Here is a 23,259-nt window from a genome sequence, read left to right on the forward strand (position 1 = left end):
CATGGTGGAATGATAGAATGTATTTGTTTTCGTGGACGATTTAGTGGACGATCTAGTGGAATTAATCTCTAAAAAAAAACCATGAATCATGGTCTGAGTACTTCACAAATGTATTCAATGCTCAAGTCCAAAGTGATGAAAGTTTCTCGATTTCCATGATCTTATCAGATCCACCTTGATAGACATAAATTCAGGCATTAATGGTGAGATTAATATCCGACTGTAGTCTTTTGGACAAGGTAATTACTTTGATAGTCTAGTTCCTATACTGTATCATTACCATTTATACCTCCACTCACAGTATAGTCAGAGTCGTTACTCTAGAAGTCTTGAAATGCATGAGATGCAATTTAAAATTCATTTAAAGCCACCCACACAGTCATTAACATCATGTCTTTGTTAATAAATCACAAAACTCTAACCAATAACACAGTCCCTCATAAAGTTAGTGTTTATTGGGACAGTAATGTTCAAATGTGGTATATTTGTCAGCTCATGATGCTACTTATATACTGTTTACATCACCAAAACATTTAGGTTTCACTGATTGGGTGAACAACTTTTTGTGCTATTTGAGGGGCTTTTGGCTAGACGTGGTTTAGTTAGAAACCATATTGGCATCCAGACTTACTTTGAAGGAGATCATTGAAGAACAATAAAAATAAAACTCAAGGTGTGGATATGGGATCAGTGTGGCATTCTACATAGACATTCTCCAACAATTCTTGTAGACATGTTATGTAACCATTTTTCTTCACGAAAGGCATGTTCCCACAGGAATCAATGGGGTAGGGGTTTCTAACATTGTCTTTTGAAAGTAAATTACATGTATGTCAAAACTAAAATTATTGTATTTACTAAGAGATGAAATTCTTAAGAAACTTGAAAAGTGGTTATTGGTGGTCATAAACTCGACGTTGTTCGCTTTTTATGAATATCTAGGCGTGATTATGTCAAGCAGTGGTCTATGGTATTTAGCGCTTGCAGCTCAAGCGAGTAAAGCAATGATTGCGGTCATGAGTCAACTTGCAAAACTTGGGACCTCCGACCTAGTCAAAACTAAATTTAAAAGTTTTTGACTGTAAACTATTACCGATATTAAATTATACAGTGGAGATTTTGGGTTTTAATAGGTCTACTGAAACTGAACGTGTTCAAAGTAAATTTCAGTGTTATATTTTGAGTCGTATATAAACATATATGTAGTCTTTGAGTATGGGAGCTACAAAAATGCTTGACAAGTGTTCATTACGCCATTACGGGAAGTAGGCTGAAATGTTTTGAGATAGCTGAACGAGAGCTGCAAAACTTTAACCTCAGACCACTTCTCCTCAGCCCTGGTTCAAGTTCTTAGGTCATAGTGGTGTAAACTACATCTCAGACCACAATGTAGTGACCTGAGACTACATGTACATGTAGGCCCTACCTACTGGTATATTATGTAACTGCACTTGACGCCAGTGTGATTTCTAACTAAACTGTGTTATTGAAAGAACCGATATGACGTCATCTGTTTTCGTTGTACCTGACACAATCCTAGCTGCTGTATTTTGGGCATGTTCAAGAGGGACATGTTTTTAGCTGACAGCCCATACAGAAGGGCCATTCAGTAGTCAGGTATCGATGATATAAGTGCATGACCAAGGTTCTGACAAACTCCGTTTGTAAGATACTGGCGTATGCGACCATAGACAGTGGAGAGGCCCCCTCCACTGTCAATGATGCGACCTATTGTTCGGGGGTGAAAAAGAACTGATCTACATGTCAACGAGATGTGCTTCTTGAGGTTATAACGGTCATCAATTGTTACACAAATGGTACATGTTGAATCCACTAACTGCACAGAAGACGATCCCATGTTGATGTGGTTCATGAGACGAGGAAGCCTGTTGAACTGAGACGTGATAAGGAGGACCTCGGTTTTGCCACCATTAAACTAGCTTATTTTGGGTCGTTTAATATCATGTGCAACAGTTTCCATCTTAGTTACTGTAGTTGACGTATGTGATTGGGGAAATATATTGGTAAATCTGGTTGTCGTCTGCATGTTGTTGCATATTGAGATTTTGATGTCGGATTAGCTTTCCAAGTGGTGATGTGTATAGACAGCATACGCGTGTAAGAGTGGACCAAGCACAGGGTTTTGTGACACTCCACACTGCAAATGTTTGGTTTCTGATATGCCTTGTACAGAAATGGACTGTTGTATATCTTTGAGGTATAAAGACTCTAGTCGAATGCCTGTAATACCGAGCTCGGAATAAACTTGAAATTATGCTGGAGTCAGAATTTACGGGGGGGGGGGGGCATGAACAAAATTGAGGTTCAAAGGGAGGGGGGCATGACAATTGTGATGGTCTGAAAGGGCCCCCGAATATTCTGCTCATGATTTGAACCAAAATTAAACCTCAGGAGCAGTTGTTTACCAAGTAAATTTACATTTGTATAAGTGTATGCCTCTCTCTCTCTCTCTCTCTCTCTCTCTCTCTCTCTCTCTCTCTCTCTCTCTCTCTCTCTCTCTCTCTCTCTCTCTCTCTCTCTCTCTCTCTCTCTCGTCGCCGTATGTCTCCTTCTCTCTTGCTCTATCTCTCTGTGTGGAGACTTTGTTGAACATTCAAACCACAGGAGCAATCGTTTACCTTGTACTTTGCAAAATTGTTCACTTCATTTACCTACCACACATTTAATTATTAGGCAGCCAATGGCCAAACGAATGTGTGTGTCTGCCAAAATATCTATGTATTAGTTAAAGCGTAGGTAATACAGTTCTAAAATAATTTAATGAGAGTACAATTTGGGTATTGAAGACAATTTTCAAGTACTTTATGGCTTCCAATAATGTGTATGGTTTGAAATATTATGCCGCTAAATGGCCTCCTACATGTCCTTATTTTTCAAACAATTGCCTACTGTGGGAGGGGGACACACCCTCCCCACTAGTTATCGAAGGGGGGTGCCGTTTCTGTCAAGACATAGGATTCAAAAAGAAAACTCTGCTGGTTAAGTTTTTCCAAGTACAGGTTACAGCCCAATGAGCCCACATCCATTTGTAAAGAAATCTCTATGTCTGATATGTATGGACACTGAAGTTGATTTCCACTGTTAGCTTACAGTGTGTCATATAGTGTACCATACTGTACTTCTCTGACGTGTATGGGGAGGGGGTAATGTATAATTGCATATTAAAATATGTGCAGCCGGGGGGGGGGGGTATGGACGTCGCCATCTTTCAAGCGCTAAATTACCTGTTAATCGAGATTTGTTTCAAAACATTAGCATGGTTGATAATATATGTGAAAGGGGTAAACTAAGAATGGTTTCTGGGATCGCCTAAGTCAACACGACATATATTGTGGATGGTCTGAGATATTCGATTACGATTCACATCGTCCGATTTCCAATCGTCCCAATATCCATATTAACATTCTTTATCGTTTCAAAATCACAAAAATGCATATGTCGTGGTGGGGTGAGTACCGACTCTAGTTTGGTCTCCTCTCTCTCTCTCTCTCTCTCTCTCTCTCTCTCTCTCTCTCTCTCTCTCTCTCTCTCTCTCTCTCTCTCTCTCTCTCTCTCTCTCTCTCTCTCTCTCTCTCGTCTCCGTATCGAAACTTATTCAGTCATAAAATCATCAGGTTTCTGACAATTTCCAATACCTGTTACAAGAAAGACTGCAGTACAAGAATATTTGGTTAGCTACATGTATTACATCTGATGCCTTATACGTGACACGCACGATAATTGTCCAGTTTGCATCAGAGGGTGTGCCTCGCCTTCTGTACATGTGCCGTACGTCTGGCTTGTCTGTCAGTGTCACATTTTGCTTCCCCTCTTCAGTTTTCTCAGATGTTTTAAGAATTTAAACATAGTCAGTGTCTGATCGACAAAAATTCTTTCCACTGAAGTTTAGAAAACATTTAGTGCAACTCTACGTAAACGTCATGTTGATGCATCATACATCATCATGAGACGTCACATTGACCTCACACTTCGCTTCGCGCTTCCTTCAACGTCCGGTCGTTATGAAACTAGTTCGAAGGCTTTCGCTAGCGATAGCGTGGCCAGTCTTGTTTTACTGCGTAATCGTCTAATGTTTTCCAAATAATTATGAATTAATTTATCTTTTTGTTTACACTTTGGGTATTTTACTTGCTTTAGAACTCCCGGGCAACTCATATTTAATTTTCCAACCTTAGAATTTGTTCAATGATCGTCAGGTTTGAGTACTTTCCTAAGCCGGTCCCACAACTGTTATACTTATAAGTTATAGCTGGGCGTTGTGACCGGTAACCGGCTATTATCTACATCACTGCCTACTAGGTACGTCAAAAACACACCGTTCGCACATGTGAGCCTGATTTTAGGCAAAATATCGGGCTATTAGGCCCTTTTGTTCGCTTGTATTGTTTGCATTTGGTATTTGGCATTTCGCACGTTGTTTATTTGCACCATTCACAGTGTCTTATCATGCTTTGTGTAACTTGTAAGCCTAATCGACAACTGGGCCAACGGTTTTTACTAGACAAATTTGAAACAAATTTTGCGTCAGTTTGATGGTAAACCTGCTATATTGACTACCAAACTTAGTTAACCCCAGTTATTTTTACTCATGTTGCATCACCATATATTTAGAAAGAGTATATATGAAATATGAGAGCCATGTGAAACTTCTTCAGTGCAAAATGGGATGAAGATATGAGGGCAAAGTCAGTGCTCCTTATAGTCTCGCTGCCAGACTCGAGACTATCGTCCCTAATCTGTTTACCGAGCGGCGCAGCCGCGAGAAGAGCGGGACCAGTCCCCCTCTATTCTCGCGGCTGCGCCGCTCGGTAAACAGATTAGGGACGATAGTCTCGAGTCTGGCAGCGAGACTATGCTCCTTACAGCAGTTTGTTTTTCCCGCATATGCATACATTACCCATAATCCTTTTAAGTATTCTGCAGATATCTGTGCAATGTGCACTCATGACTCATGAAAATCTGGAATGCACTGATCGAAGCCAATTGTACAGTTATACTATAAAAACAGGAGTTATGAGTATACCACATTGAAATAAAACAAGAGAATAAGAGATGAGGGCCCTCAGAATCGTCACGTAGAGTGATATAACAGTTACATGGATGCCGGGCATGTACCCATAGGTACGGGCCCGGGGGGGGGGGGGGTTCTGCATGCCGAACGTCATTAAGTATTTCCTTTACTTTGGTGCTCATGATCGTAATTTGGATGATGCCCAAGATATTTGAGGCGTGAATACCTGTTGTTCTTCTAAAGGCTTGTTTATTACTGTGAAGATCACACCCTAACACTTAATTGTTCTATAAACGACACATGGACAAGAATACTATTCCCATAGAGGTTAGTCTAGTTAATTCCTGATGGACCGTATTTCGTTCAGCGTTACGTTGTACATAACACGGTCAGTCAGAAACTATAGACTACATGGACGACATGGATGCCATATAATATTCCCAATAGTCACTCAATTTTACTTAGCTAGAAATAATGTCCACAGACTCAAATCTGTCAGCACGTCTCTACTGTGAGTTTGTTGACGCTATTGGCCGGTCAGGTTTGTTAAGAAGCTCCATACACTAGCAATATTTGTGGCCCAATTTTAAACTATTATTGGAAACGATTGTCATGTCATCTAAATCTGTATTACTATGCATCAAACGCGTAGAAATGTGAAACACGTTTAGTGGTGGCGGTATGTAGTGCATAATGAAAAGGCGTACTACGAACATTTATTTCAAAATGAGCCCTGTGATATTACAATCTACGTACGTCCTAACCATGTAGTTCATATCATAAGCCTGCTTATATACATACATATGTATCGAATACACTAGCTACACGTATAGCGTTTATGTACGTATTGATTGCAAGCACGGTAGATTTGAATATTCATTTGTTTACTGCCCGGTTATGGGGGTGAACTCATGAATATATTCTGAACTAAATGCAAATGTATTCAAATCACTTCCGACTCGCAATCTGAACTATTTTTCAGATCGAGTATAATCCGATTAGACAGGCGCTAATGGGAAAGTACAGAAACGTCCACCTCATCAGCATAAAAGTACAGAATTGAACTCAATCTGAACTATAGTACGGAAAATGTCGTAAACTGTACTATTTTTTCTACTAGTGCTAACTGTGTTCGTATCGATTGCTGTATTTTCAAGCTAAGAAAACATGTTATGTCATAGATTAGATAGAATGAACACGTCCTAACCACCTTCCGATAAGTACAACAATTTTCATTCTTCTTTTTGTAACGTTGTTATTTTTGCACTGATTAACAGTGAGATGCAGGAATGTAGATGATTTACAATGGCCTTTATATCCAAAATGAAAAATTCTCAATAAATAATGACGGATATTATCTAAATCTCTATATTTTTAGAAAATGCAAATATGTGAATTTTATTGGCATTGTGCTACCTTTGTCACAAAACAGGTGATTCTTAGGTGACAATATGATTTTTCAGTCCAAGTTTGCAAGGTACATCATATGCATCTGTACCATATACTGTGCATCCGAACCACTAACGTTTGAAACAAAGTCCTTGAAATGAAGGTATGAAGCTTGTACATTTGCATTTTGGGTTAGTGTGCTGTATTGTCTGAAATTAGGACCTCGATTCTGTGCAATAGTACATGTCTGTCCTGAATTTAAAATGGGCGTTTAAATTCGTCTAACGAACTTTCCAAACATTCAAGTTACCGAATAAAGTCCCCCACTGAAGAGAAATTCAGAATTTGTTTATTTGAAACCTGCTGTCCTCAAACCATGTGCTCCCACAGGGATTCTTGATTTGTGTTCTGCAGAAAATGTAATACCAGGATTTACTTTCACGGAAATTATATGTGCTGATCACCATGAAGCAGGAAGCCGTTGCAGTTATTGAACACCTTTCAAATTGAACAGACTATAACACCACTGTTCTGTTGAATTTGAATTCTGAATTACAGACATAATCTCGCGATATGAAGTCAACAACTGCATTACTTAATTCACAATTTGATGATGAATCAAACAATATTTTTCAGCGTACATCTGTAGTTTGGTTTAATTTGTAAAGTGGCAAGTTCAATTTGTGACGCATTTACATACATATGAACTGCTTCGATGTGTCTGCATTTGAAGAGGACAACACAGGACCCCCTGGGGGTGGGGGTTACTAATGCCTATTGGGTATACTTATATGCTTATTGCGTATATATCACTATGTAACATTTAGTTTGATGCTTAGACCGATCAGACTCGTGATTTGCACCGACAATATAATGGAATAATATATTTAGTACAATAAACTAATATTCTAGTAAATCCTGTGGTGTATACGTTTTCATATGGACATATGGTGGGATACCCTCACTTGACCACACCCTGGGAGATGATATGACGATCCGTAAAATGAAGTGTCAAATTTAGACATGATGAATATACATTTCTGTTATTCTGATGAGAGAATGATGTATTGACATCATCCCCGTCACAACATATCACTCAGTATGGAGTTATTATCTTAACCACTGAAAGCACTGTTCTGTATCAGTCAGTCAGTCAGTCAGTCAGTCAGTCAGTCAGTCAGTTAGCCAGCCAGCCAGTCAGTCAGTCAGTCAGTCAGCTAGTCAGTAAGCCAGCCTGCCAGCCAGCCAGCCAGCCAGCCAGTCAGTCAGTCAGTCAGTCAGTCAGTCAACTAGTCAGTCAGTCAGTCAGTTAGTCAGTTAGTCAGTCAGTCAGTCAGTCAGTCAGTCAGCCAGCTAGTCAGTAAGCCAGCCTGCCAGCCAGTCAGTCAGTCAGTCAGTCAGTCAGCCAGCCAGCCAGCCAGCCAGCCAGCCAGTCAGTCAGTCAGTCAGTCAGTCAGTCAGCCAGCCAGCCAGCCAGCCAGCCAGCCAGCCAGCCAGTCAGTCAGTCAGTCAGTCAGTCAGTCAACTAGTCAGTCAGTCAGTTAGTCAGTTAGTCAGTCAGTCAGTCAGTCAGTCAGTCAGTCAGTCAGCCAGCTAGTCAGTAAGCCAGCCTGCCAGCCAGTCAGTCAGTCAGTCAGCCAGCCAGTCAGTCAGTCAGTCAGTCAGTCAGTCAGTCAGCCAGCTAGTCAGTAAGCCAGCCTGCCAGCCAGTCAGTCAGTCAGTCAGTCAGTTAGCCAGCCAGCCAGCCAGTCAGTCAGTCAGTCAGTCAGTCAGTCAATCAGTTAGTCAGTCAGTCAGTCAGTCAGTCAGTCAGTCAGTCAGTCAGTCAGTCAGTCAGTCAGTCAGTCAGTCAGCCAGTCAGTCAGTCAGTCAATCAGTTAGTCAGTCAGTCAGTCAGTCAGTCAGTCCGTCAGTCAGTCAGTCAGCCAGCCAATCAGTCAGTCAGTCAGTCAGTCAGCCAGCCAGTCAGTCAGTCAATCAGTCAGTCAGTCAGTCAGTCAGTCAGTCAGTCAGTCAGTCTGTATGTCTGTCTGTCTATCTGTCAGTCAGTCAGTCCGTCCGTCCGTCCGTCCGTCCGTCCGTCTAACAACAAGACTCATATTTATACATTTTATGTACATTTTATTTCAATTATCAAATATAACATCTAGTCAAGATACGTTGTAACTGAATACATTATACTCTTCCAATGCCAACTTAATGTTAATCACAGAATTACATGAATCGATAGGATAACCACAACACCGAGTTACGTGTAATTCAACTCAGTTATCGTTTAACTGGATAATACAATATTAAAAAAAAAACACGTTTTGATTCTTTTTGGGTGAGAAATGTAGACAAAAGGTGAAAAAAGAGGGGTGGGAGTGATGCAAATTTATTTAGGGGAATCATTTCGTATCATAATTGACATCAAGCATGATTTTCAGAATGACATATGATACTAGTATGACATCAATATCACATTAAGGTAAACCATTACTCTAGCAGATCTTTTATGAAATCAAAAAACTCCAACCAGTGCAACTTAACAAGTACAGATTTATTTACATATTATCAATCTAAAAAAATCAGTACAGGGTTAGTCATATGACGTCATCTACTAACACTTGTCATGACGTCACACTGGTTGTCACAACTGCCTAGAGTACATTGCTATATCTAATTAGAAATTCGGTTATTAAGAATAAGTGACAAACAAACAAAAATGTTAGGACACAGCAAATAGTTAAACTCATTTGACATCAAAATGTAAAAAGCAGTTTGAATAAATGAGCTCAGTACAAACACACAAAATAATAAAAGTAAACAAATCACACACATCATTCTTGGAAAAAAAATTCACCAGTCACTTGTACATTAGAGAGTATAATTTTTGTTGACTTTAGAAAAAAAATTGTCTGTTTGAAAATTATTTGAAAAGTATTAGTACTGTGTGTTTGTAGAAAACACTGCTTTTATTTGATGAAAATTATATTAAAAGAATACAGTATTCTAGAATTAGGTATTTAGGCTTCTAAGAATAGGATAACAAAAACATAAATAAACAAAAACATAAATAAACAAATAAATAAATAAACATGCATAGTAACAGTTTATCTGTGAATTGTGAAAAGATGGAGTACATCCAAAAAACACAAATTTAAAACCGACTTTAAAAATCAAGTGTAGGATGATTGTTTATTTACATGTAGATTTGAAAATATGATGTAAATCCATCGATTTCTTCAAATTCTTGGTGAAAATGAAAATATCATCAAAATAAAGTTTTTGATATTTTTATAAATCTAAATATGAGCGAAAACTAAAAAGTGAGTAGTCAGTAGCACATATTGATAGTACCGAAGTAACTGCTTCAACAGCTGAGTCCAAGCTATTGACTATTAAGGCAATGCGACTTAGTAGCTATGCTATGTATAAAGTTCAAAGTTCAAAGTTTAAGGGTAATTTGAAGGAAATCGTCACAAATGTGATGAACTGTGTAGACAGTGGTACATGTCGTTCCTGTAGCATAATATCTGTCATGTTGTCTGCACACCACAATTCACGAAAGACGAATACACTCGATGGTATTTATAGACAAGACAACAATATAGCTCCGATAGCATATGATTATTTCATATACTGCAGCTTGCTGTCACTATGAAATAAATAATAATAAGTTTATTCACCAATATAATAATAATAAAAATTATTCTCGAAAAGATACACATACAGAATAAATGGCAAAAGGGATCAAGAAATAGCAAAGCTAGTCAAGCTTGTATCCCCTTAGTGACTAACAAGCACACTCGTACTTGTAGGTGTATATATTCGATGTTCAAGATTGCCATAGAAACTATAACAAATAAGAAAAATAACAAAATGACAAAGCACAACAATAACAGTGGAACAGTAAAATTGACACACATACAATCACCAGTAGTTCTACAGTTGGAAAGGTAGTAGTAGTCTGAATACAATTTATTCTGTGATCTCGTATAAGATTGTTGTCGTTCGTGGCGTCCTTCACTTGCAAGAATGGAATACTTGTAAGGGTTCAGTCATGGATGACAAGGTTCGTTATTGAGACATAGGGTAGTAGTATTAATCCGATAGTACAGGTCATGGGTTAACTTTCACCTTGTCATTCAGAATGAACAAGTTAATCCTTGCAAACGTAGTAGTAATAGGTGTAGTCCTAACAATTAAGCAACAATATCATCAACGATTTGTCACCTTAACAATTTCTTTCATTGATGTTACACATGAAGGGTTGTCAAGCTAGAGTCATGAAAGAAAGGTGAGAGTTGAAATGTCATGACAACAGTAATCTAGGGACTATAGGTACAGCGAGTGGAATGCAATCCATGTACGATTTGCGTATAATCAGTTAAGAGTATTGATTTGAGAATGATGTACAAGTATCCAGGTGACATATCCTGATTAATATTGTATATTGGTTGGTTACTTCACTCTCTGTAAAGAAATAAATGTTACTACATTAATCATTGGATATCATGAATGTAAGCAAGGGTACTTCACTAGTTGAAAATAGACATTGGAACCTTTACATGTACATATACCAGTGACTGCTTGATTGATTGCTTGGCTACCCAACAAACTTAACGAACTAACTAACTGACTGACTGACTGACTGACTGACTGACTGACTGGCTGGCTGGCTGGCTGTCAGTCTGTCTGTCTGTCTGTCTGTCTGTCTGTCTGTCTGTCTGTCTGTCTGTCTGTCTGTCTGTCTGTCTGTCTGTCTGTCTGTCTGTCTGTCTGACTGATCACTGACTGACTGACTGACTGACTTAAGAAATTAACTAATTGACTGACTGACTGACTGACTGACTGGTTCACCATCAATTCATTCATCTTGATTATACCATCTTGTCAAATGAGAGATTAAATGCCGTTCACATATTTTCTGAATACATGAGAGTTTGAATAATGCATAGTCAGACAGACAGTAATTTATTGAGGTATACAATTACAAGTGTTCTCCTAGACTATCTCTGTGTATGTTACTGAATGATTGGTACATCTATATCACTCTGTGTGTAAAGTAGTGAATCAATTCACAGATTATAACATTTACTATATACAAGTGTTCTCCTAGACTATCTCTGTGTATGTTACTGAATGACTGGTACATCTATATCACTCTGTCTGTAATGTAGTGAATCAATTCACAGATTAGAACATTTACTATATACAAGTGTTCTCCTAGACCATCTCTGTGTATGTTACTGAATGACTGGTACATCTATATCACTCTGTGTGTAAAGTAGTGAATCAATTCACAGATTATAACATTTACTATATACAAGTGTTCTCCTAGACTATCTCTATGTATGTTACTGAATGACTGGTACATCTATATCACTCTGTCTGTAATGTAGTGAATCAATTCACAGATTTTAAAATTTACTATATACAAGTGTACTCCTCGACTATCTCTTTGTATGTTACTGAATGATTGTAAGATTCAGTTAAATACTGTGAACAATCAGACACAGCAGGATCTTTGCGATGACAAAGCTGATGATGTGAAAGAGAATCCAGTTACCTTTACTTGAGGAATATTATATGACTTTGAACACGAGAACATGATAACAATGTTTCTACAGTAAATGGTTACAGAACGTGTCGATTACTTTTACATCTAAAATCGCCTATGTTTGACATTTGAACACACATTGTCGTCTTGATAAGCATTATTATGTCTCCAAATATATTGATGAGGCTTAGAACTTTAGTCAATTAAAGTGTGCATTACCTTTGCAGTTCTTTGTTCCAGCTTCAGTACCAACAGTCGTACGAAAGGTAGACAACCAAAGTCATTGATGTCATCTATATCACCAGTTGCAGTGATAACAATACACACGTGTGTATAGGATTTACAGTTGGTTGCATCTAGTGTTAAGTCGATGGTTTGGACGGCAATGAAGGTTTTGACATCAGTGGAACCAGCTCTCACAGTAATCGCTGAAGTGAATGTCCTCTCCACAACAGTAGATTTTGTTATTCCACTGGCTTTAAAGTCAGCATTATTGGTAAAGTAGACGCCAATCTTTGTGACGGGGTCTATTACTACTTCCTGGTACGGTTAACCCCAGGGTGATGCTGATAGTTTGTGCCGATCCACCAGATGTGTAGGTTACACTGGTTGCATTGGAAATAGAGCTTGACGCAACTGACATATCTGTCCAAATAAAATCAATTTAAAACTATCAAAATGTCATTCAGATTGATTAAAGGACATAGTTAAAGTGTAACGTAATCTGTTAAAATTATTGAGAAGATTTGGTGATGATAGCAAAGTAAAAATGTAATACAAATGTCAACTTTACCTTATGAATAGAGATTAACCCAACTACAGATATTACACACTGATATTTTGGATGGCCATAATCTAGGAAATTGTTTATGAGTTTGAGGTAAAAACGAGATAACTTACTGTTTCATTAGTCAATTAAAATTAAGAACAAAACATTCTCATTTACATCGTATAACATTCACGGGATGTCCCTATCATCGTTGCGACGTGTGTCACTAGGTCTATTGCACATATATCGTACCCTTCTCACAGCTGGCCTACCTTCCTGACTATGTTCTACGGGTTCCGCTTCAACTAGAATCATCATGTGAAGTTTGACTTCTGTATTACCCTTTGACTAGTTTTGCTGTCAATAGAATCATTTTCACTGTCGGCATCTTGAAAAACACTTCAAGGGTTTTGTCCGTTTTAAAGTGTGCCAGCGTTGCCATTTTTAAATCCATTTTGGTGAAACAAAATTGAATACGAAACTATAGAAATAACAGCGAAGAAACTACCGAATATGGCGCCATTTGTCAACAAATTGTTCATGCATGCTCAGTTAGGGTTGACCTCTGTCGTACACGTAAATGTAGGCTTGAGGAAACAACTATCAAACATGATATGAACAACCAACACAACGTATTACGATCGAATTACGATCTTGGCGAGTTTACGCGCCTCCCACAGTCTGCCTGTTGGCGCAGAATGCGTCCTCCCGTTGTCAAAGATAACATGATATCAACCTAATTGTTATTATTGAAATAACCCTGACAGTCCTTTGTTGCCTTTGCAGCTTCAGTACCGACTGTTGTACGTTGCAGTGATAACAATACACACGTGTGTATAGGATTTACAGTTGGCTGCATCTATTCTTGAATCAATTACTTTATTAGCAATGTGAGTCCTAACATAGGTGGAACTTGCTGTCACGGTAATCGCTAGCGTGTCAATGTTTGATTTTATCTTATGAATAGAGAGTAACTCAACAAAGGACAAGTTTTATGATATCAATATGACTTCAAAACACGTAACCTAAATCCAAGAATGGGTAAAGGTCAAAGTATGCTTGAATAGATTTAAAACATAAACATGTGCAAAGACAGAACTGGCTTCTATTATATACCATATTGCATTAACATTAATTAGTTGAAAATCAGGAATAAAAAATTGTTAACAGCCGTAGACTACTGACTGGTAAGGTATAATGGGTTCGATTTTCTTTTGTTTAGAAGAATGTGCAAAACACCAGCCAACCAACCAACCAACCGACCGACGGACCGAACAACCAACCAACCGACCAACGGACCGAACAAACAACCAACCAACCAACCAACCAAACAAACAAACAAACAAACAAACAAACAAACAAACAAACAAACAAACAAACAAACATTTGATCACTCCTTACTCATTTTGTAAGTGATACGATAGTATAATTACTAAGAACAGTAGAACTGTTAACTTTAAAACCAGCATTCAACTTTCCCCTAGTAAATGACCATCTAAATCTTTAGCAAGGGACGAATAAAAAAACAGTCGTCACGTGACCACAAGGTAGGTGTGATTGTTAAACTACTCACCCAGTCGTCACTAGACAGGTGACTTAACATTGGTTCATACAATACATCCCACTCACAAATAGAATTGATAAGTGTGTACTATTACCTAGGCAATTCTTTGTAAGACCTATAGTAATAAAATTATCGCCTGGCATGATTTCTATTCTCAACAGGTGGTTTCGAAGGACATACGTTACAATTGATGGCTACAATACTTAAGATGAATGTCCACTATAACTCAAGTTTTCCTAAAATATCTGTCAATATCTCATAAACTCTAAATAAGTAAACTCAAAGTTTAAACTTCAGGTCATACTATCATAGCAAGGAAATGAGTTATATATTAACCATCAGCTGTCATCAAATGAGGTTACGCAAATGAAATATATAGGTCTCTCCATTCAAGCCTGATTGGTGTACCAAGTACTGAGATACAACAACAAGGAGAACGTCAAGAAAATGACTATATGTGTCAACCAATGCTTCTATATAAAAAGTGTTTTCATTTGAACAGGTGTAACTTATTTTGACTCTTTGGATACATTACATATGTAAACAACAACGCAGGAACAACTTGTTTATTTGTTCATTACATATACCCTACATTGTATATTTCAAAATCAACTGTGGAATTTTGCAAATATCACTCTGAAACTTCACTTGAAAAGTGCTACAATTGTAAACCAATAGAAGTTTCACAATCACGATTATTATATGAATAAAATTATGGACAGTATTTCAGCTGATCATAAAATATAAAATTAGTTTGATTGCTATCACAGTATCATAATATTGTTGTCCATAATAGCAATATTTTCTATGAGTCTTTTAACAAACAAATCGCCTAGAAAGGGAAACGTTTCATGTAATACATGGCATTTTAAATTCAGACATGAGGCCTTGTAATGCATTAAACATATAACTATAAATTCAGACATTAATCTTACAAATTACAATATGAGTCATAGAATGTGTGCAGTTTAAATTTGAGCTACAAAATTCCATTGTATAGCAATGTCGTCGAAGTTTCGAATCAGTGCAATATCAAGTACATAATCTACAATAAGTAATGATAAATTATATAGACGGAATGATGATAGCATCTTGGGTTTGTTACAAGCTAAATGTTACACAGTGATCGCGACACTGTACATCATGTTTATCCAACAATAGAATATTGTTCCTACAGACGTATACATGCATATTGCGAAACAACTGAACTTGATATAATGTAATGTTCGTCTTCCTATTGTGTGAAACTTAGTCATACAAAGTGATCACGTGAGAATGTCATGTTGCAAGCACGCCTACCTGGATGTCACCTTTGACCTTTCCACACCCTTTGTTCTGACAACTCAGATTTACTTCAACCACCCTTTAACGAAACAACTACATGAATTCATGTACATTCTGTATGACACTGAAAATCACCCAAATCACAAAAAGCCGGACAAGTACTTATGAAATCTTTTTCAATGATGAGAAAGTTATTTTCGTCTAGTATATATCACATTATGCAACTCTAAACATTACACTACAATATGAGTTTAAAATCATTATATAGTAACTATGGGTTTATTTCAGTGTTGATTACAAGTTTATTCGATAGGAATTACAGGCTTATTTATTAATAATTTGATGGTGATGCCAACGACCTTTCTGGCTGCAATAAAATCATTATGTCTTTGTCTATCATTCACGAGCTTTGCCTAGCTGCTTGCCAGAGAACAGTCTACTACCAGTGATCAAAAACATGTCCTAGTAAATACAATAAGGTGTGTAATGTGTGCAAGTTTGTCTATCTGTTTTGTGGTGACTGTGGGGAAGACAGTTCAAAATTGAAGGAGCAGTTTAAGAAAAGGGTCACTCACTCACCTTCTTAGTCAGTACTACAAATTACTTAAAAGTGCACTCTTAATGATTTTTAAACATAATTTTGAAATACCAGATTCACCGAATATTTGATTAATAATAATTTTTAAAATGTCTACTAATGAAAAAGCAACTAGGTTTCTATATTTTTTAATTGTTTTCTAATTGTGAACAATATTTTTCCTAAATTTAGTTAACTTGGGTAAACAGAATTAAACTATCATATTGTAGTTTTGGTGTTTTCGAAATAATTTCGAAACTGTTTCTTATTTAAATGTACTACAAAAACCTTCAGAGAAAATACACATTCTATCACCTGAATTATTAACTCATATAACAACTGTACACAATTACGCGGTTTTTCAGTGACTGTCTGTAGTTATATACATTATACATTTATACTTTCATCCATTGTAAATGTGACAATGTTGACATACTCCAAACATGCACTTCATTTTTAATGATCTGATCAAGTTTAGATATTTATTGTGAAAATTCATGTTTACAAAATGTAGTGCTTTTGATATTTATTAGCACAATTTATTTGTATATTAATGCATAGATTCAAATGAAAATTGCCCATGTTGTGAGAAATCAAGTTATATGTAAAAAAAAAACAATATCCAGTACTACAGTAACACGGTGAAACCTTTAAGTGATAAACATTAGTTTACACAATGGTTTTAGTGGTCTGACCTTTACTATCACAATATTAAACAAGACAGAAAGTATTTATTTCAGCTACTGAATTGGTGAATGGTTTCCCCTTTTGTATTAGATTAATATGTTTGGCACGTGGCCTGTTAGTAGTTTGTAATGCGGCTGATATATTTTTATCCTTTTCTTGAACTTTTAGTAGTAGGAATAATCACTTCAGTGTTCTTGTACAGAGCACTCCTACAACGTGTGTCAAAAATAGCGATTTAGCACACGATACGGCAATAGGAAGTTTTTCACGTTTTGCATTGCAACCTGTATTTTTACTTTACTTTCTCAGTAAATTAACAAATACAACGTTACAGACGTAATAAAAGATTCGAAATTATAAAACTTGGTTATCAGGTCAATAAAATAATTATTTGCCGAAAGTGGAAAGTGTTCATCAGGTTGTCAAAAGTACAATTACAAATCCTGATGATATCAGTCATAGTGAATATATTGCAAATTGCGTGCTTTGTAATTCGTTCAATTCATTCTTCATTATTAATACTGAATGATTTGATTATGATTATGATTATGACGTGTGTCTTCTAAGATTATATTAAAATTAGAATTATACCAGTCTGTGTAAATGTTAGCGATTTTAAAATCATATTCTGTTTCAAAGAATGAATTGAAAAGTTTTAATTATTAACTGACTTTTAAGTACAGACGTCTTCATTTTGGTTCAACATATCAACAGATGTAAAACTAATCACATGAGTTCCTAGTATTTGGGGACAAATACGACAATTTGCTCTGAAACAGTCAGCATCAAATGATGAATGAATCTAAAGGGATGGAACAGAGAGCTAAGCGAGGAATAATTTACAATGAGCTGATTGTTCCCGAGTCACCTTTGACATGACTGTTTGTTCATTAGCATCCAGTATATTTTAACAGCTGTGAGTTCAGAACAATTGCAGTATACTGTGTGTTCAAAAAATTTCCAGAACTGAAGAAGAAGTTTAAAAACAACTATTTGTATCATATAAATTACATCTGAATGCAGTCAGACCATCAAGATGTGTTATTTTGACATGTATGTATATATATACCGACAGAAACAAACAGAACTGCCTGTTCTGGTGGAATGATATGTAGTGTCTTTTCGAAACTTTATGCATTATAATGTTTTTGTGTAATGTTAACGAATGAAATATTGTTTTCACGAATATCTGCTTCAGTGTCATGCGTATGGAAATGTTGCCATGGACACTCTAACAAACCTATATTTCATTGCAGACGTTTGCATTTGTCATGGAGTAATTTTCACCGGGTAGACACGGGTGTCTTGCTGGTAAGCCAGATTCAATATGGTGATCGGAATTTGGACAGTATAAAACATGCGATATAAATTGGTAATGTTTCTAAACAAACAAACAAAAAGTAGCTCAGCATGACATACATATCACATGACCACTGACTGTTCATTTTTTTAAATGCAAGGCTTTCCTTACTAGGTTACCCCTCCAAAACATAGAAGGTAGTCATGCTCCATGTACTCCTGACTGGCTGTAATAACTGACCATTCTGTACCTTTTCTGACGACTAAAATTGAATTTTAAATGTAAATGGTATGAAATTTCATGTGAACATATAGGCATAACGGAAATATAATACATGACATGTACTACGTTTATTTCGAGCTTGAAATTTTAGAAAATAAGTTGCATTATAAAATTAATGATAATTTCCAAGCAACAAAGTCGAAAACGTAAGCCTAGAAAGCATGATCAGCATCTTATCCGTGTTAATGATTTATGTCATTGACTATATTTTAAAAGTATTTTTGTAACAGTGGGTGATGTAAACCATTACCAAAGTAAGTGTGTTATATTACAAAGTATGAAGATAAAATTTCATTTTTATATGCACAATAAATATACACATTTTGACATGATGAACAGAATACATTGAAGTTTAAATTTGCGACGGGAAAGTTGAAGGAATTGCATTTTACAATGTCTATAGTCTAGTTTACCAACAAGATATATATCTATCACTCATTGTACTTGTAACAAACACACCTGGTGGGATGGTAAAAGAATAAGCAGTGGTTTTTACCTAAACCCAAATCAGTGAATGTAATTCAGATGTTACTGTCTTTATGCATTATTGATATAATGTTTGATTGATTGTATATAGAATATGATTGTCTAGACATATTGTCAATTTTAAAAGTAGCAGGTAAATTAATACAACTAGACAGAAACTATTACAATGAGGGGTCGGAAGGGTCAGGTCAGGAAGGTTATTGCCCCCTCTCCCGCATTATAACTCTTTGAAACTTTTGGACCCAAAAGCATGCGATGTGATGTTATATTCACGTGTTACTAGATCTTACTACGGGTTATTCTAGATCCAATTTCAGGAAATGTAAATGCTGTAGGCATTTTTGGATAAAAGGTGGACGGCAGCTTTAATAGTATATCACATTGTATATCCAGACACTTCCTCTGGCCCGCTGAGCTATTTCTGTTAAAGTCATGGGTATGCACATACCTAATTGACATTATGTCGTATATAACAAAAACCATATGTTCCAGACGTGAGTATAACTTATCCAACAAACAACGATGTTATATCTGAAACGTTTCGACGACTTGATTCGATGTAATGCAGTCCATCTCGTGCAATGCTGTCTGCACTGATCAACTGCATACTTTGTATGTAACGTGAATTAATCACCAAGAACTGTAGTGTTTAAATGACAGTAAGACAAGCCTGACTGATGTCCACATGAATGGAAACTATGTCAGTAATTCTCTGCTGAACTATTCATTGTCAAGTGACCTTTGACATTCGATTCTTAACAAGCATCCGGTAATTATTCAAAGGCGTTAAGAAAGCACATCAGTAAAATACCACAGTCTGATTTTTGATAAGTTACTGATAATAATCGAGTCGTGAAAAAGAGATGTTTTTTTCATAATCTTGGAACACACGTCAACTAGTCACAGCAGTCACAACAAAACATAAGTTATTGGTAATGACTAGTATTTTTTATATGTTCCTTTACTTTCATTCCGAATAAGAATGAAATCTTTTATACAAGTAGGTAATGTCGAGACAAATTAGACAAAAGAACATGGACAAATAATCAATCGAGGAAAATGGATCAAGATATAAATACATTATTGTAAGAGAGATTTTCCATCCAGAGTGTAGGTACCATTAGTAAAGTCAACAGAGAACAAAGGGACGGTAAGACAAGCTTGAGTAATTTTACAGACGTTTGAATAGAAAGGTGAGTCTGCAATTCTATGACATGTTATTTTTAGTCTTATTGATGTCGTCTGCTGAATATGTCGGTACTGTATACATAGTGTACGTACTCTGATTTACATATGGCGTGAACTAGACTATAACCGACGAATTGACGTGGCAACCTAAATGGGTTACATGTAGGTAAAACAGGTTTTATCTCTGTACCTTTTATTGTGCTTAGTTTTAGCGTGGCAACAGAAGGGTGAAGCTGACTTTGTGTCAGTAGATTTTGTTATGCTTAGTTGAGCCAGGTAGGATATTTACAGAAATCATACATTAGGTGACATCTTACATGACATCAGGGGACATCTCACGTGTGCTTTCCCAGATGACAAGATATTATGTCCTAATTAAACTAAAAGGTTCATTCAATTATATATCTACCTGATTGCTACCAAATGCTCACATATTTGTGTATTCATTGTCTAATTACAGTAAATACAGTCATTTAATCTGATGAACATTTTTGGTCACAATCATCAAATTAAGTTTATTGGACTTCTTCATTATAGTTCATGTCTGTAAATGTTGACAACCCATGTTTTTGAGATTTGTCAGTACAACTCAACTTCACTATAAATTATATGAAAAACCTTACACAAATATATAATTCTTGTTATAAAGTGGTATGATTTTTGCCTTTAAGATTTTATTGAAAATTGTATTCAATGAAGTCTCTGCGGATTGCTTGGATTTCATGGTTTGGTATCAGTAAATTAAAAAAAATAACTTGTGCATGTATAACTTATTGAGTCAATGCTTAGCTATCAATAAGTACACATGGATAACCCATAAACACAAACAAGAAAATGAACAGATGAACAAACAAACAAACAAACAACAACAACAACAACAATCAATCAATCAAACAAACACACAAACAAACAAACAAACAAACAAATAAACAAACAAACAAGCGAGCAAACAAACAAACAAACAAACCAACGACCCAACCAACAAAGAATAAAACACAATAGTATATTCAGTATACTTATATATAATCCCATGAAATCAATGTTAGTTTTACGTCATAATGCTCCGAGTATGATTCCGCGGACTAATACAAATTCGAGCCGGTAGGCGGAGTATTATGACGTAAAACTAACATTGCTCTCATGGGATTATATATTTATCACATAACTAAGTATTTCCCCGTATTTTTCTAAAATTTTAAATCGTATTTTACGAATACTGCATCATTTCATCGCACTATATTCTTCATCGCTATGCAAATTACATAATCGCGTGACCTGTCGCGAGGTCAAGCTTACCATATGTATGGTATCGGTCATACTGTTGTGTGGTTTCTCAACCAAAATTATCGGTTATAACCTTGCGATGTGCATGTAATATCGAATTTAGTTTAAAACGTAAGTAGAATTGTCTGAATACGACTTCTGTGCCGTCATTTTAATCATATTTTCTCGGGTTGTGTAAGTTCGGAGATCTGAGCTCGACGGAAAACCGGAAGTAAGCTGGCGGGCTGCTACATCGATCTACGTTATTTTTAAATAGAATAAAATGTATCAAATAAAAATAAAAGGACTTCTACGTATCAAACTCATGTCATCCAAGGATATATGTAACGTAATGTATGCATTTACGTTTTGAAAGCACATAATTATTACGAGAAACTTGATCGTAGCGTGGGATTGACACGAACACTCGAACAGTACGGAGAAAAAATAGTTCGGTAGAACAGGGGTGATATGCTCTGAAATCACCCCTGTTTGACGTCACACAGTAGAAAATATGCACGTATTTATGTGATAATTATATTTACAATTGAAAATGAATAATTCATAATTGCAATAAAACGTAGTTTATGAAATAATGTGAATGTATGTATTGTCTGTATATTGATGTCACGCACATCACGTGACAGAGTGACTTCTTAAACACTGACTCCTAGTTACCATTAGCAAACCCACTGACTTGTTACCATTAATGATAGCATAGTGTTAACACTAAGACAATATAACATCCTAACGTCAACATAAATATATCAGTTAGACAGATAGGTATACTTATTTTGAATTACCATGTTTGTTTTTAATAAAGAAAGTGACTTACTATTTCGCAGTCCATTTTTCAGCCGCCAGGAAGCCAATAAGTTGGTAATCCGTTTACGTCATCCTTAGGTTAAGGTGGTGGAATATTCCAGAAGAACAGAACAGTCAAATCCACAACATTAAGCTATAGCCTATAATGGCTAGACACAACTTGTGTTGATTACAGCTAGATTGTCCAACGACTTGCGGTAGGTTCAGCCCCTACCGACTCACTGCGAACGTTGCAGCTAACATGAATGGAGGCAAATCACAAAGAATGACATATTAACATGACAAACAGACATGCTTGACTGATATAAAGTTTACTTGTCTCTTGAGTTCAGAAGTTTGCCACTATACCTTACTATACAGCAAGCTATTCATCACTATGTCACCTTTAACCAAATCGTTTCCTACTGAGCATCCGTGACCCAGCCGCCCTCTGCCAATAAAAAACCGTAGATTATTCTGTTTGCTAGTACTTCTAGCTGGATATGAGCCATGCTAAATAACATGTGTAAAACAGAACGGTTGATGTATTGTTCAGATACGAGAAGATAAACATGTCATAGATAACATAGCATGAATACTGCCTCAGACAAGTACGACAATTCTATTTTGTTCTTTTTTGTTGCTATTTTCGCATTGTTAAAGGGCAGAGATGCAGGGTGTAGATGATTGACAGTGTCCTGTATATCTATTCTACAATATAGAGAACAATTTTTATAAATAATGACGATAACTACCTAAAACTTTATATTTTCAGAAATGCAAATTTGTGAATTTTATTGTCATCGTGTCACCTTTGTCAAGTGACCCAAAAGGGATATGATCCATGATAATATGTGGTATACTTGATCCGCTAAATGTGAACGATAGTGTCGAGACATGCTACGATATCTTCTTTGCAGCTTTCAATGACAGTATACCTCAGGAAACGAAAATATTCTGTTTGGTACATCTGTGATATGATCATTTTACTGAAACAGAAAGAAGATGCATGGCTGACGTTCCGTAAAACCAGTCAACACGTAGAATACGACCACTTCTCTCGCCTTAGAGCTGAAATGACCATCACTA

General features: G+C 36.4%; 1 long non-coding RNA gene across 2 annotated transcripts; it reads right to left on the reverse strand.

Annotated features, from left to right (window-relative positions):
• Window positions 1–9,736: 9,736 nt before the first annotated feature.
• Window positions 9,737–22,387, reverse strand: LOC144450322 (uncharacterized). 2 transcript variants are annotated; one of them, XR_013482229.1, is made up of 3 exons: window positions 22,202–22,387; window positions 12,186–12,611; window positions 9,737–10,061 (listed from the first exon to the last, which is right to left on the reverse strand). It is a non-coding gene; the product is annotated as an uncharacterized LOC144450322 (long non-coding RNA). The 2 variants fall into 2 exon arrangements; XR_013482228.1 differs by lacking the exon at window positions 9,737–10,061 and adding an exon at window positions 10,099–10,879.
• Window positions 22,388–23,259: the final 872 nt, after the last annotated feature.

The sequence above is a fragment of the Glandiceps talaboti genome, chromosome 19 (genome assembly GCF_964340395.1).
Source record: "Glandiceps talaboti chromosome 19, keGlaTala1.1, whole genome shotgun sequence".
Taxonomy (NCBI): Eukaryota; Metazoa; Hemichordata; class Enteropneusta; family Spengelidae; genus Glandiceps; species Glandiceps talaboti.